Source organism: Dipodomys ordii, unplaced genomic scaffold, assembly GCF_000151885.1.
Source record: "Dipodomys ordii isolate 6190 unplaced genomic scaffold, Dord_2.0 Scaffold100, whole genome shotgun sequence".
Classification (NCBI taxonomy): domain Eukaryota; kingdom Metazoa; phylum Chordata; class Mammalia; order Rodentia; family Heteromyidae; genus Dipodomys; species Dipodomys ordii.
In genome coordinates this window covers 3,688,753-3,703,953 of record NW_012267316.1, presented here as the reverse complement: position 1 = coordinate 3,703,953, position 15,201 = coordinate 3,688,753, and positions in this window count along the sequence as shown.

Genomic DNA, 15,201 nt, shown 5'->3' with positions numbered 1-15,201 from the left:
GTTATGTTGTGTTTTCTTGTACTGGGAACCAAATCCAAGGCATCACACATGCTATGCAATACTATACCACTTGAGCCATGCAGGTGTCAATCTTTGTATGTGTGCTTTGATTTTGAGACAGACTTTCCTAACTTTGCCTGGATAGTCTTGAACTCAGGATCCTCTGCCTATGCTTTCTCAAGAAGCTGGAATTATAGGCAGGTACCAACACATCTGACCTGAGACAAGTCTCTCTGTCTTCACCCTCCTTTCCCTCTTCCTTTTTCTCCTCCTTCACATTCTTCTTCTTTTGCAGTACTGGGATTTGAATTCACAGCCTCATGTTTGCTAGGCAAGTGCTCTACCACTTGAGCTATGCTACCAGCCTTGAAACAGTATTTTTACAATATTTGAAAGGTAATTATGTAAATCCTTCATCCTTGGTTTGGCTCATAAATCTTGAATTGCCTCACTTCAATATTTTTATTAATTTATTGGCACTATCCAATAAAATTATTGGCACTAGTCAATAAGTGTTGTTTTCTGAGTGCTCTCATGATGGCACAGAAATTTTAGACCACTATAATTTTATATTGCTTTCTTGCCATCATTTTTTAAAATAGAAACAAAGGTTATTTTTCTTCATTAACTGTTCCAGGCTCAGTGATCAATTTGGTAAGTGGCTTAAGCAGATTATATCACCACAGAGCTGGTCAGCCAGGTCATACACTATTTATAATGGTGGACATAACTGAGTCACATAATTGACTTCTACACACAAACTGAATCATTATTGATTGGAAATGAATCACTACCAATAGACCTAGGCAGGGTAGTGTGGGAATAGATCAGCCACAAGCATGATGCTTGAATGTAACAAGACTTTTCATTCTGGAAAATTTCCTAAAATTCCTTGGTTTGAAGCTGCATAAAAATTTGATTCATTCCCTCATTCATCCATGTAACCACCCACCTACTCATCTATATATCCATCTCCCAAATTCCATAATCTCTTATCAGTATCTCCAGGCGAATATCAGGGATACAGAGATTAAATAAGGATTTTATGGTAAGGATTAACCTGGTATCTGCTAAGAGTGGTGTGTGTGTGTGTGTGTGTGTGTGTGTGTGTGTGTGTGTGTGTGTGTGTGTAGAGAGAGAAATTGGGAGAGAGAGAGTTTTGTGAGAGGAGTTCATCAAAGCAGAAGAGATAATGCCAGAACTATTCTTCAGAAATGAATAACCATTGGCTAGGTGGCAAATGGGTTTGGGTGGTTGAAGGAGTAAGAAAGGGCATACTAGAGAGAGGTTATAGGCTGAAAAAGAGCATAAAGAAGAGAAACAATATGGCATGTACAGGGAAATATCTTCAGTTCAGCTTTACTAAATAAGGTATATATAAGAGAGAATAAGGTATATACAAAGAGACAAAGCTAGAAAGACAGGAAGCATACAGGCCCTGAGCTTGTTAACTTAAAATTTATTCTCAAGTTTAGATGGAAAAAGTACAGAGGGTTGCAAAGAGTGTAGTAGCTTTTGATCATCCCTTGAGATTTGTATAACCTGGATTTCATTCAACCCACATTTTTTCCATGTCTCGGTGTTTATTTTGATAAGCATCATTTTATATCATCATATGCACATAATTATTGAGCCCTTGTGATCCTCTCCTCAGGACAATCTCCTTTGTTCTCACCCTGTGAATATTTAGAGTCCTCTTTAATTAATCACATCCAAGTATAATTTTGTCATTTACTACCCATTGGGATTACTTGTAGATTAATAGGCACCTTCTAATTATTACAAATGAGGGAATCAATGCAACCTATGTTTCTTTGGGTTTGGCTTAGTTCTCTTAGTATACTATTTTCCAAGTCTTTCCATTTCCTTATGAATGGGGCAATGTCATTCTTTCTGATGGAAGCACAGAATTCCATCTATACCACCATTCTATCTATACCACCTTTTCTTGATACATTCTGTCAACCCACATTTTTGATGCCCCATCGCCTCCTTTGGAGAAGAGCTGGCTGGTCCTTCTCCCTTCCTCCATCCTCCCTGAGTCTATTGCCAGTGATTTATTTTCAATCAATAATGTCTCCATTCATTTGCAGAAGTCACTTATACACATCACATAAATAATCTTACTGCAAGTTAGGAAAAAAAGAAAGTCTGCTATAAATGGGTGGAGGCTGAATATCAAGTCGAATCCTAAAACAAAGCCTAAGGTAGAATTGAAACCACTACTGAGAAAAAAGTTTAACTTGAAGAATCTCTCAGGGGTCTTGGACACAGACACCCAAAAGACTTTGACAGCCCCTCTCTGTGTCAATAGTTCTGCGTTACAGATTGCCTACCTGCTGGGTTAGCAGTCACCTTGAGAGGAACAGATCACCCAAGCACGAGGGGAGTAGCTTGGATAGAAATGTACACAAGGCCTACCATGAAGAAGGAAAAGGCATATTATGAGAAAGCTTTCTGATTAAGTAGGACAATGAAAAGTTTTCAGAAAGACCTGGGGGAACATCAAAGAATAAAAGCTGCATAAGAAGGCTTATGAGCAGGAATTCAAACACAACATTGCCAGAATATGATCTTTCTGGGAAGCATTTTACAAAATTAATGTTTTAATCTTTTCTTCCATCTTTGCTTCTTTCTTCTCAAGACACAAGGAAACAGAATATTGCACCAGATTGTTTCTGTTTAGGCACATGCTCATTTTCCTACCTGACATAGCCTGAGTATGAAGAGGCATGGTTTTGAGGACTTCATTCCCTGCTGCCCACTGAAGAAGTTAGCCAGTCTCTAAGAACACATACCTGATGCAGGGACTTCCTGGGTGAAAAACACCCTGGCAGCTGGCTGCTTTTATGCAATAACAGGACAGGATTCCAATAAAATACAATACTTACTGGAACATGATTTGCTTGAGGTCGAGGGGGCAAGTCTACCCAGCAACCCTGGCCAGGAGGCCCAGTCAAGGCAAGATAGTAGGACAGTAAAGACTTCCAAGATCTGAGAAGGGAAACAGCTTACAGACAGCGAGCTGAAGTGATGGCCAAAGAAAGGAGATGCTGGACTACCTTTCAATTTTGTGTAGATGTGGCCCTGAACAAGGGAATGGGTATGTGGGAAGGGGTAAATTTCTTAATGAAGTTTGTAAGGCAAATGGGAATTTCAGATGACAATAGGAAGGATGGTTGTAGAGGTGGGAGGGAAGGGATGGTAGGGAGAAAACAAAGGAGGAAGCAACAATGCTCAATAGGAAATGTACTCATTCCCTTGCTCTTGTAACTGTAACCCCTCTGTACAGCATTTTTACAATAAAAAAGTAAAGAAAAATCCATATTGGTTAACTGAACTGGTGGTGTTCATCTGTTCAATAAGATGACTATACTTTTGTCATAGAATGTTTGGCCAGGGTTTCAGAAGAATAACTTGTGAAATGGTCATACACAAAGTGTTTTAAGCACTTTATTAGTGGCTCTAATATAATTTTATTTAAGGTATTAAATATTGTGTTTAATAAATCACTTTATGATACAAAAATTATGTTAATTTTTTGATTGAATGTTAAATATATTAAATATCCACTCTTCATTTGGAGCTCAATGAGCCCAGTTTAAGAAGGAAAAAAAGTTAATTTGCATAGAATATGTATTTTTTTCTGAACTTCAAAAAGTTGTGCAAGGGAGTTACATTTTAGTATTAAACATACCCCATGTAAGTGTCTAGTGCTTCTTTTTTTCTTTTGTCGGTCTTGGTGCTTTTGAACTCTGGGCTTGAGCGCTGTCCCTGTGCTCTTCAGCTCAAGGCATCAAGGCGAGTGCTCTACCGCTTGAGCCACAGCACCACTTCTGGTTTTCTAGTGGTTCATTGGAGATAAGAGTCTCACTGACTTTTCTGCCCGGGCTGGCTTTGAACCGTGATCCTCAGATCTCAGCCTCCTGAGTAGCTAGAATTACAGGCATGAGCTACTGGCGCCTGGCCTGTCTAGTATTTCTTAATCAGTTACTCCTTCCATTAGTCTTCCCTATACTATCTGTTCCCTCTCCTTCAGATTTATTTAATGTTTCTCACTTCCTTTATCACATATGTATATTGAGTATCCTGGCTGTCTCTGTTTTCTCTTTTCATTCATCCATCCTCTTCTCCAATGCCCCTCTTAACTATTAGATAATGTTTAACAAGTATAGTCTCCTTTTTATTATGCTATGCATTTAACGTTGTTTAACTTTTTTTTAATTTATTAATTTTTTTATTGTGAAAATACTTTACCTTTTTCTATTTTTTTAACCACTATTTGAGTTTCCAGGGGAATTCAACCAACTTTAACCACGATTAGTGAGCCAGTAAAGAGATTCCAATATACTCTGAAGAATGTAGGTATATCTACACAAAAGATTCTGATTGTGATAACAGAGGCCACATAGGGTTAGATAGCAGAAAATGGATATATATCAGCTGAAACATCACAAAGCAATGAAGCTGGTTATTATGGATTATCATCCATATTAAAAAAATTACTGGAAGGCTTGAATACCTTGGTATCATCCCAGAGCATATAGATATTCACAATGTTGGCATTCAATTTATTTATTTATGGCTGGGTTCACTAAAGACTCCTTCCTGTCTACTTTGTTTAGTACATAGTAATTTGAAATAGCAATTTGATGAATGAAGGAGCTTGCTTCCATTCAGTCCTTAATGTAATGCCAATACTATAGTTCTCTAGAACTGCATGAGTGAGTCTCATTTTGGGTCTCTCAAAAAGTTTGAGAACTTAGCCTAGTGCCAGTGGCTCACACTTGTAATCCTAGCTACTCAGGAATGGAAAGTATGTGATACTCTTATCTCCACTTAACCACCAATAGCCAGAAGTGGAAGCTGTGGCAAAAGTGGTAGAGCTCCAGTCTTGAGCAAAATAGCTAATGCATAGTATCTAGGCTCTGAGTTCAAGTACCATTACTAGTACCAGTACACACACATTAAAAAAAAACAAAAAACAAAACAAAAACAAAAGTTGAAGGATCTAATGCCATATGACGGGCAATTTCCTGGCCTCCATACTACAGAAGATGAAGCTGTGGAAATAATACCACTGACATTGTACATGCAGCGGCTTAAGAGTGGTTTTGAAGTTTGGAATGTAAGGATAAATTAAACAGTAGTTACACTAAGGGAAATAAAGGAGAGGGCAAGTGTTCTGACTCTTGCTCACCTTGAGAACATAAAGGACTCCTGTCTGTGCATGATTCCTTCTATCAGAGAGTGAAAGCAGCTGTTACCTCTGGCTAAGTAGACATAATGACATGGTACGACACACAACAGAGAAAGCAGGTGGATAAACTGCAGACAGTTATATCCCTAAGGTCCAGTGTCTGGTATGTGTCCAGAAGAAGCACATAAATTTTAAATGAATGTTTATTAAGTGAAGAAATTAATAAATCCACAAATGGATGGAATAATATGAAGAACTATATCCTCCTCATCTCCAATATTGCAGATTTATAATTAGGGGAATGATTGGGTTACTTTTTTGTTTTTGATTTTTTTTTTTTTTACTAAAACCAAAGGTCTCTACCCAGGAATGCCCAGCACTGAACACAACCTTCTTTGTCAGATCTTGCCAATGCAAATCACCCAAAAAGAGGAAAGTTAATTTATTCTGGTTCTGTATAGAATAGATTCAAACCACACTGGACAGATTCTGGATGTGGTGGTACACACCTGTAATCCAAGCACTCAGGAGACAGAGGTAGGTTTGAGTTTGACAACAGCCTATGCCACACAGAGAGATTTTATCTAAAAAAAAAGGACAATTGCATTTTTTTTTAAGTCATGAAAGAATAGGCATAAAATGGCTGCCTTTACCTGGGGTAAATAACTTCTAATCAAATAACCTTTAAAATCATATTTCTTTCTTTCTTTCTTTTTTTTTGGGGGGGGTCTGGTTGTGGGGCCTGAACTCTGGGCCTGGGCGCTGTCCCTCAGCTCTTCAGCTCAAGGCTAGTGCTCTTCCACTTGAGCCACAGCACCACTTCCGGCTTTTTTCTTTTTGCTTATGTGGTGCTGAGGAATCGAGCCCAGGGCCTCAGGCATGCAAGGCAAGGGCTTTACCACTGAGCCAACTTCCCATCCCTTAAAATCGTATATCATTTGGATCAGATTCATGATCTGTGGATAACAGTTACTCCTCCAATTTAGAAATTGTCCTCTTTTCTAGCACAGGCAGTGGAGATGAATTCAAAACAAAGAGATTCTCTAAATTATTTGAATTATAGTGAGAAAAGGTATAATAATTCTGTCTCAAGTATATTATCATCTTAAGTCTATTTTCAGCCACTGTGGGAAGGTTTTTTTTCCCCTTTTTTTAAATAGCCAAGCCTCAAGTGACCAATTATTCCTACATGTGATGGTGACAAAGACAGACACAATTGAGTCATCCAGTCCCAACTGCAGCTCATGTAGCTCATCCTTTTATATAAAGGAACACAACTAGTGGTCATTTTTAGGGAACAAACTACCATGCTTATCAGTGTTCAGCTTGCATTCCAAATCCTTGAAGCAGTTTGTAAATATGAAGTTGGTTTTTGTTTTGTTTTGTTTGCATTCCAGTACTAGGGCTTGAACTCAGGGCCTGGGCACTATCTCTTAGTTTTTTGCTCAGGCTGGTGTCCACTTGAACTACAGCTCCACTCTGGCTTTTTGGTGGTTAATTAGAGATTAAAAAAAAAAAACTCTTGGACTTTCTTGTCCAGGTTAGCTCTAAACTTAAGTCCTCAGATCTAGACCCCTTGAGTAAATAGGATTACAGTCATAAGCCTCCAACAACCAGCAATACCAAGCACCACTCAGAATAAAGGAAATGGAAGGCATGAAATTAAATATTTTAGTGACTAGTTGTTATTGAAACTCCTATGACACACTGTGGGGTCATCTATTCTTGACCCTAGAAATTCATGAGTTTAGTTTCTTGTCTAAGACGCAGCATGGCATGGTTGTTAAATTCATGAGTCTATGTGTCAGAATGCCTACGCTGAATCCCATCTATACTTTTTTCTTGATTAACCTTTTGGGGTTCCCATTTCCCCTGTGTAAAGTGGCAGAGATGAACAAAATGGTATCTACTCATGGGGTTGTTATGAGGATGAGTAAGTGAAGTGTTTAAAACAATGCACAGTGCTTTGGATGTGCCAGGGAAGTGCCACTTAAGTGCCAGCTGCTGCCTATCACAAAGAGTGAGAACGCAACTCACACAGCTAAAACAGCAGAAGAGAGATGCCAGCATTGCTGTACACCTGCCTTGAAACAGCATCAAAGGATGCTATTAGAAATCTCCCTGGCATCTCAGGCTTGCTTCTCCTTGACTTCAAGCTGTGGCAGACAGACCTTACATGGTCACTCTAGGCCCCAGATGGGCCTTACTGAGAGAGGATAAACAAGATCTGGCAGAAGTACTGGGAAGTAGTTCAGCTTTGGTCACATCCTCATTCATGAATTCAAGCAATGACCCAGGCTACATCTGAGCATATGACAGAGCAGGGGACTGGGTATACACAGTGCAAACTACATGGCCTGGGGAAAATTCTATATGAAGGCACTCAGGGTGATGTCCCAAAGAATGGATTAAGAAAGGACCAAAGATACATAGCTTGTCTCATGGCTAGCAGAACAATGGAGCGGGGGTTGTAATTTCTTCCTCCTCTACCATTAAACTCACTAATGACTACAATTACTATTTAATGTAGCCTTATATGACCATCATCAAAGCCACATTAAACAGCCCCAGAGGCATTATGTATGCAACTTCTCCCTGTACACTTTGGAGGCCCCCCTGCCTATGACTTCCAAGTCTAAACTCTTGTTGAGAAAGCCATAACATTAATGTTCATAGTTTTATGTTATATAACTGTCCTATTGTAATCTCATATTCTCCCACTACCCCACCTCTGTAGAAACTGGCATATGTTTTAAGTAGAATGAAAGTTTTAAATGAATGTACCCCAACCTAGTAGAGGGCAGCTGGAGGTTGAACCCAGGACTTTGCATATTTTAGGCAAATACTCTACCACTGAGCCATACCACACCCTTTCTAGTTATAGTTGATGCCCAGATTTTGACTTCTGAGGTTGGCCTTTGAAAAGTATTCTAGGGGGAGGACTCATAAAACTTGCTTTTAATGACCAGAACTGGACACTTGAGGATTTTCAAAATTCTTAACAAAGCCATAACTTTCCATTAATATTGCTATATTTAGAAAGTTGAAAGTAGAGATGTTACATCAACACAAGGACTTCAGAAAGTGATATAAAGAGAGTTGTATCACTTCCACACACACACACCCTCCCCAGGGAAAAGTGGCAAAGAGAGAAGAGAATTATAATTAACTGGGTCTCTGAGCTGCACAGGAGCTAGCAGATCTGCCTCTTCCTGGGATGTAGGATAATAAAGAGTAATAGGTTTGAAGACCAGTGGGATTATCTACAAACCCTACCTAAAACTTTAGGATGAGTCAGTCTCATCAGGAATCTATGGTGGTGGTCACCTCCCAGAATCCTTCATAGATTGTACACTTCCTGAATTCCCCAGAAAGAACTGATTGACTAGCTCTCAGAGGAGTTAGTATTGTCTGAGATGAAATGACCTTGTGGTAGAAACCTTAGGGTTGATAGCTCGAATTGGAGAGTGAAATCAGCGTTTCATGACCATGGGAGATCACATATAGCAATAGGAAGTACCTACACACCCTAGGAGCATTGCTTATGTCACTGGAGAAGAGAAGGGTACCAAGCATAGTGGGGCAATGTGGAAACCCCACCCCCAAAGGCAAGCAGCTGGCCAGAGTGTAGAGGACTTCACTATCTCTATAATGTTGCTCAATATTCCCTGGGTCCAGATACAAACTCAGAACAGAAGCCAGAAGACAAGAGAGAGAAACCATGACAGGAGGTTAGAACTTTGATAAGCTTGAACCCTGAATTGGGTGAGGATCTGAAATATATTGATATAGATCAGAGAGAATGGTTATCTTTGAAATGGTAGGAATAGAACTGAGCTGTTCAAGGACAAAGGAACAAAAGAGGTACATGTTATATCTCTTACTTGTGACTGTGCTCTAAATGTAAAACTCGTGAATATGAATCCAATAAAATTCCTGCTTTAAGAAGCTTATGATCTGAAAGTGTGTTATAAGGTCAGGCACAGAAGGCAGAAGTTTTCTACCTTTTAATTTTATATGTGACTGGTTTGGATAATTTATGAGTTAATATATTTAATCTTATAACTTGAGCTTATGGAGTTAAAGTGAGACTAGATATAGTCTAGGACCAGAAGTATAAATGTTCTTCATCAGAAATGTGATGCCAGCTTAGAAAAACATAGAAGACCTCATGAAAGAGCCATCTGGATATGTGGAGAATGAAGTTTGATGAAAGAATATGAAGATATAAAATCAGTCAAGAAAAGGAAATTCTGAGAGGGTACAGATGGAACTCTTAGTTTAAACAAATGTCAAAACCATCAGGAGTCTTTCCTGGGGTAGTATGGTACTGGGGAATGAACCCAAGGCCCTGTGCTCGCTAGGCAAGTGCTCTACTACTTGCCCTAGGCTGCCAGTCTGTGAGCCATTATTTAATCCTATCCCCAGAAAAATAAAAAGAAATGAGTGTATGGCTCAGAAATCTGTTTCATTGTGGCCATTTCTTAGGTCCCAAACCACCTACTTGATATCAGAATCAGCACAATCCTAAGTAGGCAGGGCTCATACTCTATGTCTATTCATGTTGCTTAAGAGATGTCCCAGTAGTGGTACTTAGACCAGGTCCCTTCCAGAAGGAATTCCTCCCCCTTACCTTCCCACCTCCAAAAAAACCTGTAAAGCCTGGTACTGAGAAACCCAGTGCTATGGAAGAAGAATATTTATTTCCAGGTAAATAACTAGTTTAAGGCATGTGGAACATCCAGAGAGAAATTTCAAAGAGCTATAGACTTGCACACTCACTACTTGGGAGACAGACTCAGGACTCAGATAGTGCTATAGAAAATTGTAAAGAAAATGGCCAGATTTTTCCTGAGAACCTTGAACCACCCATAAGACATTTTGGAGCAGAATAGTCTGGGAGATATGGCAACTGAAGAGGGGCTAGAGCTGGCATGGCCACCCTGAGTAAAGCACTGCCATTAATTCCTCAGCAAGGACCACTGCATCTTTTACACTTAATTGCCCAAGTTCTCAGTCATACAGAATTCTTAATATAACTTATCCTGCGTATACACTTTTGACACTTTCATAAAACCCAGGTTAAACATCCATCTCTCCTTACATCCTGACTAGTTATTAAAATCAAGATCTGGTCAAGGTGCTCCTTCAGGATGGTTTATTTGATGAGTATGCTGAATGATCTATACTTACCGATGTCTACCCAACTCTAGCTCTTTCATCTTTCCAAGCATACAATCTCAAAGTGGTTTCAACCCCTTGTAGACATAGCCTAGGGCATGTGATTTTCCCCAAAGTGTTCCTTTATAAGTCTGTGTGTCTTGGAATCCAGATTTTTTTTAAAGACAGGTGGAAGTAGAATAAAGCAGTATCTGGGAAGAGGAAGGCATCAGTGGAATGGGGAGGGGATAAGAGAGGATGATGGGGGGTAGATATGGTAAAAGTACCTTAGCTCTGTGTACAAAAAAAGTCTGAATAGATCGTTCTATATAATCAATAAATGATTAAAAACAAGTAAGCTAGAACACGAACTCCATGATGCAAGGATGTGCTGGAGGTCGTTTCCACTTGCTTGTAACAACTGATTGCTGAATTTCAGAACTTTTGTAAACCAGGTATTAAACATGGCTGTTATTAGGAATTGAACTGTCAAAAGTAGAATTAAATAACTTCCATTAAAAACAGGAAGAGTCCAGTGTCAGGGGCTCATGCCTGTAATCCTATCTACTCAGGAAGCTGAGCTCTAAGGATCACACTTTGAAACAAGCCTGGGTGGGAAAGTCTGTGAAATTATCTCCAATTGACCAGGAAAAAGCTGGACAAGGAGGTGTGGCTCAAGTGTGGCCAGGTGCTGAGTTCAATCCCCAGTGTTAAATAAATAAATAAATAGCTGCAGAGAAATAATGGCTAAATTATTGTGTCACACTTTAGTTTTTGTGCTATTGGGTCTGTTTCCACCTCTTGTCCTGTGTGACATCAACATGAGGCTGGTGAACAGATGTACCTCTCCTCCCAGCTCTAAATCTAGCCATCTCCTATAGGCTGCTTTTGAGCAGCCCTGGTGAGAGTGTTACCCCAAGGAAGTCTGCAACCTATTTATGGCCAATGAGAGCTTGATAGTTTTGATTAATATTCACACTTGAACAAATGGAGAAAAAGTATTTACCATCTAGACTGAAGCTAAAAGCAGGCTGAGTCTGTTAACTCTTACTCTGTCAGTAGCAAGAATAAATGAAGAGCTATTCCTGCTTCAGCAAAGGGATTCATGTAATCTTCTAAAGTGTCACCATTGTTTCAGTGCTGTCTTACCTGTTCACAAATGCAAATGCAAACCAGCACCCATGGGAGAGTCATGCTGATTTATCCACTGCCACTGGAGTTTAGCTGCAGATCTTCATGCTAAACTGGAGTTTAGAAAATCCACGGTCAATTGTTTGGAGTTCACAAAAAAAAAAGGTAAAAGTTGATTTGTTGAGAATAGTGAGAGCTGACAAAAACCACAGAAAGAGCACAACAGCCAGACCTGGATGCACCTGTCGATGATCTCAGAGACACAGAGATAGAAGAATTATGGTTCAAGGCCAGCAGTTACTGAGATTTCATTTCAAAAGACAAACCAGGGTATATGTTTAATCTGGGCTACTGGGAAGCATAGGCTTGAGGATCACAGTCTGAGGCTAGCCTGGGCAAACAGCATTACATTCCATTAAAAACCATAACTAAAGCCAAAACAACAACAACAAAAGGACAAGCATGACTCAAATGGTGGAGGTCCTGTCTAGCAAGCTCAGCACCCTTAGTTCAAAATCCTAATGCTGCCAATGAATTAATTAGTTAATTAATTGGGGAAAATGAAATATACATTTCCTGCCTGCTTCTTTTCTGACAAATTGAACACATAGGTAAAATATATGTGAATAGCTAAGTTATTTATCTCTATACTTCAAAAGCAATATATCATAATGTTTAGGAACACTCAGGGGAGTTTCACTGAGTATTAATATGAAATTTTCATCTTGTTGAAAGGTAATTCATTTTCTGGCTAACATTCTCATTAATGATTCTTCTCAAAAATTATCTTCACAGACTCTAGTGCATTCTAAACATTAAAATGTAATTAGATACTGACTTAAATGCTCATGTAAAACCCAATAATTAGGAAAGTATCATTGTCTCCTTGATGAAAATTGTTTTCATTTTAATAAATCCTAGATTGTGTTCCTTTAGGGACATGCCTTTAAAATGTTTTAAGACCTTTATACTGATGGATTACTTGAAAGCCATATAAAAATTCAATAAGTATTTGTCCTGTTACTAAAATGAAGACACATTTGTTTGGTTGACAATAGTCTAGTCAAAAACATTCTCCAGATACTGGTGGCTTATTTCTGTAAAATGCTAGCTACTCTGGAAGCTGAGATCTGAGGATCAAGATTAAAAGCCAGCCCTGGGCAGAAAAGTCAATAATGCTCTATCTCTAAAATAACCAGCAAAAAGCCAGACTGGAGACATTACTCAAGTGGTAGCTCATCAGTCATAAGTGAAAAAGCCAAGCAAGGGCTCAAGGCCTGGAAATCAATCCTCCACATCAGGATACACACACACACACACACACACACACACACACACACACACACACACACACACACACACACACACACACACACACACACAGAGAGAGAGACTAATCTAGGTACAAGGGTGTAGAGAGCCAGGAATTAAGACCAACCCAGTCAACACAGCAAGAAACATTCTGATAGTCTGTCCTATTTGGGTTAGATTCCATCATATCGACTTGCAGACCAAATGTAGTAGTACCCTTCTTCAAATCTTCAAAAGATTTTCCTTTTTGTTCTCAGATCCAATCCATCATGCATGAATAATCTGCGAGTTTCCTCGAAGTTTGCCCACCAAAACGACAGCATTACCTTACCACAGCAGTAACAGGCTGGTTTCTGAAGCCAAAATTCCCTGTTTGAGAGAGTTGTGGCCCAGAGCACTACTTCAGTGTGGCTGGATGAATATGACTCTAAGATTTAGATGTCCCACTTGGGCAAGAAAAAAAATGAATCATTACTGTATTTTTATTTCTCTAACTCATGGTTTTCAACAGAAAGGTCAAAAGGATTCTGATTCCAAATTGACCTATTTTTTTTCTGCAAATTCAGTGTCAGGAGCTCTACTATAATTTCAGCTCTTTAAAGTGTGAAGATAAAGAAGCAATGATGTCCCTTGGCTTTTCCTTTGTTCCCTGGACTTTGCTGTTCTTCCAGTGCTGTGGATCCCCGCCCTCTCTCCCACTTCAATCCTACAGTCCAGCACCCAGGCCAAATACAGATAACCCTGTTTATGCAAATACAGACACAGATGATCCTGATTATGCAAATGTGACTCCATCCACAGGAGCACACGTGCTGCTTTTATGGCACAAAGGGAGAACTGGGTAATGGTGATAGAGATCACATGGTTGGTATGCCAAATATATGAAACTGTGAGCATTGGAAGAAATCTTTTGTTATCTCTGTCTAGGAGAATCAATGAATCTTTTCTTCCATTACTCTATCCCTGAAGTCTAGCCAAGGGAATTCCTCCTAGCAAACTCTCATAAAAGCATGACAAATATTTTGGTGTCTTATAAGTGCTGTCTTACATAAGAATAACAGCCTTCCTTCCCTTCCCTATTTTGTGGCCCTATTTATCCTTCCAGTCACTTGACAGTCCCACTGTCCCATGAAATAAGACTCATTTGAATCATCTTACTGCATATATGCATTCATTATCTGAAGTTATAGCATTCTGTGTGTGTGTGTGTGTGTGTGTTTCACTCAGTTTCAGAAAGTTCATATGTAGAGAGCTAGCTGACTTCTTTTTATTGCTTATTTTTGGTTGTGGGGCCTGAACTTAGGGTCTGGGTAGTATCTCTGAGCTTTTCTACTCAAGTCTAGTGCTCTACTATTTTGAGACACAGCACCACTTCTGGTTTTTGTGGGTTAATTGGTGATAAGAGTCTCACAGATTTTCCTGCCCAGGCTGGCTTTGAAATGTGATCCTCAGATCCCAGCCTCCTAAGTAGCTAGGATTATAGGCATGAGCCACTGGTGCCTGGCTTGAGAGCTGACTTCTTTAATATATTACCTTTCCACACAGGCACACATAATTCATTTACTTAGATGTTCTTTGAAGCCATTTTTATTGTTCCTCTCATGAGAGCACTTGAAGGCAGAGATGGTGTCTTGTAGAACTTTGTACCTCATGGTCCTTAAATTCCTACCTCAATGTCCTGATGGTACACTCCACTTAAGTCAAACCACAGTTCTTGGCTTATAGTGTAACATAAATTCTAAAAGCATCAGTAATTAAATATAAATAAGGAAGGACCCATACAAGTGTTTTGAAAAATAAGTTAATTTTTTTATAACTTGCTAATGAAAAAACCTTTTCTAGTTACATGTGAAATTTAAAAGCAATGAGAGAAACATTGATAAATGATTGCATAAACATTTTAAAACTTTTACATAAACCAAGTATAGTGGTCTGCATATGTAACCCCAGCGACAAGGCAGAGGGAGTACACGTTCAAGGCTAGCATGGGTAACTAGTTAGACTTTATCTCATATGAGTAATATTTTTTGCACAGAAAAGTTAAAAAGCCAAATGAAAGAACATTTGGGCAATTTTTATCATATTAAAGGGAATATCTTGAACATAAAACATTTCTTAACATAAAGAAGAAAAACATTAACACACTACTGAAAAATGGATGACTACATTAACAAATAAATTACAAAAGAAATGCAAATATTTAGTTAGTTGGTCATGGGACTTGAACTCAGGGTCTAGGCACTGTCCCTTAGTTTTTTTCACTCAAAGATAGCATTCTACCACTTTGAACCACAGTGCTACTTCGAGTTTTCTGGTGGTTAAATGGAGATAAGAATCATGTGGACTTCCCTGCCCTGGCTAGCTTTAAACTATGATCCTTAGGTCTCAGACTCCTGAGT